The 4,374-nt window shown below is 41.0% G+C and overlaps 1 non-coding gene across 1 annotated transcript; it reads right to left on the bottom strand.

The window, feature by feature from the left end:
• Positions 1–1,342: 1,342 nt before the first annotated feature.
• On the bottom strand, positions 1,343–1,424 carry MIR30B (microRNA mir-30b). The gene has a single exon (NR_129280.2). It is a non-coding gene; the product is annotated as a microRNA mir-30b (primary transcript).
• Positions 1,425–4,374: the final 2,950 nt, after the last annotated feature.

Below are 4,374 nucleotides of genomic sequence, written 5' to 3' on the forward strand. Positions count from 1 at the left end.
ACATATTCAATAACTTTCAAATAGCTACATTTATGACTGCGAGTCAAAAATCATCTTACATCATAAACAGCTGAAGGTTTCTCATCATTTAGGCAGAATAACTAAAGAACTATGGAAAGGCACATGGGTCATTCCTCTCCTTCCACTTTCAGCTGCTTTTGCATTTACCCATAGAATCTGCACCTCCTGGCAGAAAGCAAAATTTCTATACACAATAACTATTTCTTTGAGAAGATTATAGAACAAAGAGGTCTTCCTTAAGCCTGTGGACAGAATCTAAAAGGGTTAATGACTCACCCAAACTGGAGTTGCTCAGCAAGCATTTCAACAGTGTTGCACTGCTGCAAGGCCAGGTTGTTCAAATACTTCCTAGAAATCATGAGCTAAGGTAATCATATTTATACACTTTTCTTGGCAAGACAATCATGAAACAATTGTTCCTATTGTCTCAGCAAGCAGGTGAAATTAAAAGTTCCTCTAATTCTTTTAAAACAGTAGAGTGTATTTTAGCTTAAATGACTGGCATATGTTGATATGCCAATATAATATAGGCAAGTCACTGTGTCCAGATTTGTTTAATATTCAAAGCAGGCATTAAGTTAATTAACCTTTAAGGGCTTGCTATATTAGATTTTACCATACTCAAATATCCCCTCTGAAAAGAAGAGTTTTTTAATATTAGAAAAAGAGGGACTAAATTTGAATAAGTCAAATTCTAGACAAATATTAAATAAATCTTCAATTTAATTATTTACACAAAAGAAGAAATGAAGTGCTCTGATTTTTCTGGTCAAGACTGAGTCTAGGAGTTAGTTCTGCATCATACCTGCCTTCCCCACAATCCTATCTTTTCTCAGGATGTGTAACTATATTCTGGCTTTATATAGCAAGCCTTATTCATACTGTTCAGCATTATAATTTTTAACCACGAGGCTTTAAATGGAATCTGATCTTCTGACAAAAAACAAGCCTTAGGACACCAGACTTTTCTTTAAAAAATGCTAAACTCAGCGTGGAAATGCTATTCAGGTTAATGGAGAACTGCTCAGCGTACTGTGTAGACATTCAATGGTTTTTTGCTTTTATAGACCAGACTACAACAATTCATAAAATGTAGCCTCATACAAGTTACCAGAACTTTCATCTGTTGGGTACTTGGCAATCTTTTTTTAAAAATGATGTTAGTTCAAAGACAAGTGATCTTACATATTATTTTATATTTGTTAGCATGACTCAGTTAATTTACTTTCTTCCCTATTAGAACTGACCTCATAAAATACTAGTTAGGATCAATTATAAGACATATAAAACACCCCAAATCCATGTCTCTTCGGTTGATTTCCAAGGCAGAGAGAGTAAACAGCCTTCTCCCAGCTTTTCTACTTTCCACAGCTGAGAGTGTAGGATGTTTACAGTATCTGTCGCTCAGTGCTCTCTAGGGTGGGGTTGGAGTCAGCAACGCAAGCCTCAGGAAACCCAGCATCACTTTAGATACCACAGTGTGTTACAGGAAAGATCAGAGAAGTACACTTGGACTAGATTATGGCTCTTTCAGTATTGGCTGGGGGGTAGGTAGGGAGGCCACATGACACTACTTCCTCAGTTCTTGTTCTCTTCCTGCTCTGCACATCCTAGAATTTTCCTGAGGTCTCTAGCTTTGGCCTTGCACCCTTATGGATTCTGTTAGTGTTGGATTTTCAATATTCTATGATTACACAACATCATCTCAAAAGATCCACCCACCACTTAAATGGCACACCTTTCCTTTCTGTGTGAGTTGATGTTAAATCCAACTTCACACACTCTGAGCTATATAACTTTTTTTTTTTTTTTTAGCAAGGCAAATATCTTTACTTCTGCACAGAAATATGAGCACGCACATGGTCTGGGAGCACAGGTGGTCTGCTCAGCTTTTTAATTCTGAGTGACCTGTCCCTCACTCTTGATTGGAGCTCAGACACACAGTCTTTCGTGATTGGCTAATTCAAAAAGGGGGGTTGGAATTTGTTGTTTCAAGATGGTGGCCCCCAAGGAGCTGCAAGTCATGCAGCCAACATGGTGGCTGCCAAGTCGCATAGTCCAAAATGGCGCCTGCCAGGTCATGCAGTCCAAAATGGCAGCTGCCAAGTCACTCAGTCCAAAATGGCGGCTGTCTAAACTGTTCTTTGACAGAAAAGATGACTTGTTCATTCTCACAATTCCCCCCTTTTCTTATTTAAACTCTTTTCTTCAAACTCAGCTGACATTCATTGACTTTCATGCTCTACAGTGTCTAGAAGACTATTTTGCTGTTTGGTCAATGCGGTTTCAATTAGCCTTTGGATAATACATGGGATGGTGTAACATCCCATCAGTGCAACTCCTAATCAGAGAGGTGAATATGGATAAGTGAACGAATGCCTGGGTGGAATGGGTTAATATTCTCTATGCACCTTAACTAAAAGTGACTATTATGCTTGTGTGGCAGGAAGGCTAGAGGGCCCAGTGGTCCCATTCCCATTTGGATGGACCTCAGACAGTAATGAGATGGAATGTGTGCTTGCCTTGTACCAGGAGGAAACTGCCTGGAGAAACGCTTTCTATAAGACTCTCGCCCTATTATTCCCATCCAACAGAGGTAAAGAGAAAGAACCCCCAAAACGATCTGGCCCCGTCTTCTTACATAAACTATACCTCCTGCCTCTCAAAGGGGAAACAGTGCTCAGGGTTTATGAGAAATTTATCCAGATGCATAAATGGCCGAGTATCCTCAGAAGCCAATCATGCTGCACTGTTGCTACCGCATGCTGATGTCTGGTGGTGGTGTGGCCTTGCCCAGCAAATGGAGTGAACTTGTGCTCTGATACAACTGGCTATCCCTTTCACGCTGGCATATTGTAAACCTTTTTCAGTGGACAGACTAGGAAGAATAGAGTCCAGGGGGCTCCTTTGATCCCCATATACACACAGATCCCACTGGGGTTCCAGGAGGAGTGCCAAGGAGTTTAAGGCTAGAAATAAGATTGCCACAGGATTTGAATCTGTCCTGTTCTGGTGGCCCACTGTAAACAAGAATGTGGTTGGATTAATTATCCTATATAATAAAGAGCTAATATGCTAATGGTCATCACGCTGTCACACCATAATGACCAATCAGCAGGAGGCTACATGCGCAGCAAGGCGTGCGAGGGTGGCCACACAAGGAGGAGGGAGGCGAAGTGCCTCCTCGCAGTGGCAGGAGGTGGGAGGCGGGGTGCCTCCACGCGCGATTTCAATTACGTGCTGGGCCTCTAAGTATTTACTATAATGAGCTATATAACTTTGTTCCAGCTTACTCCTGCATGTAACAGAACTATGACTCAACTGTGCTTGCAGATAGAAGACCATCCGTCAGTTTAATTCAATCATATGAGCAAAAAAAGTAAATATGATAGGACATAATTGATATGCATAAGATGGTGCATTGCAAATTGCTAACATAATGCTGAAATCGTAAAAATCTAATATTTGGAAGGAAGTAAATCTTTAATTAGAAGCATATACATGAATGGAGTTGGTTGATACCTAAAGTTATTTTCTCATAATGATTTACTCAAATGTTTTGTTTTTTTTTTTACTTCATTTGCTAAATTGATCTATGGGGCACAAAACACTTGGCTGAAAAGAAAGTCATCAATATTACACATCACAAAAGAGCCCTCCATGATAAGAGAACACCACAGTCTAAACCAAGTTGCACATAATTTCAAACTGTTACTGGACATTGTGTATTAATTCATCCAACCAACATTTATTATGACTGTCCTATGCCAGAAATGTTTTTAAGTTCTGAGTGAGGAGAAATGAATGGTATCATCCTTGCCCTCAAGAAAGACATGGCCTAACTGCAAGATAGGCACACAAACCATGACTACAAGTGTGAGAAGTGCTATGCTGAGCTGAGTATTAAAGATTGAATAAAGTTAGCAGGGTGGAGACGCTGCTAAAGGAGGTTTGGAAGGGGTGGGAAGGGGGGAGAATGTAGCTTGAAGATGTCAGGAAGAACAGTCACACAACTGGAGAAAGACAATGTATGCTGAGACCTTTGGGAATCTGGCAGAATTTGAGCCAAAGATGCATGTGGGTGAAGGGAGATGAGGCTGCTGGGGGTGGGGGGGGGGGGGAGGGAGGGACTGATAGGAGTGGTGGTGGTCCTTATATACCAGGTTAAGAAGTTTGGAGGGCCTGGTTGAGGAGAGGGAGAAGTCATGGTGAGATCTCCAGTTTGGTTTGGGTTAATGAGGCCCTTCAAGCAGGAGGGAATGAATTTGGAGAGAGATGGTGAAGGAAAGAGCTCTGAAGAGTAGCAATGTAGCTTTTCACAGATCTGGGCTGGAAAGTCTGTGAACTTGTGTT

The sequence above is a fragment of the Eptesicus fuscus genome, chromosome 10, assembly GCF_027574615.1.
Source record: "Eptesicus fuscus isolate TK198812 chromosome 10, DD_ASM_mEF_20220401, whole genome shotgun sequence".
Classification (NCBI taxonomy): domain Eukaryota; kingdom Metazoa; phylum Chordata; class Mammalia; order Chiroptera; family Vespertilionidae; genus Eptesicus; species Eptesicus fuscus.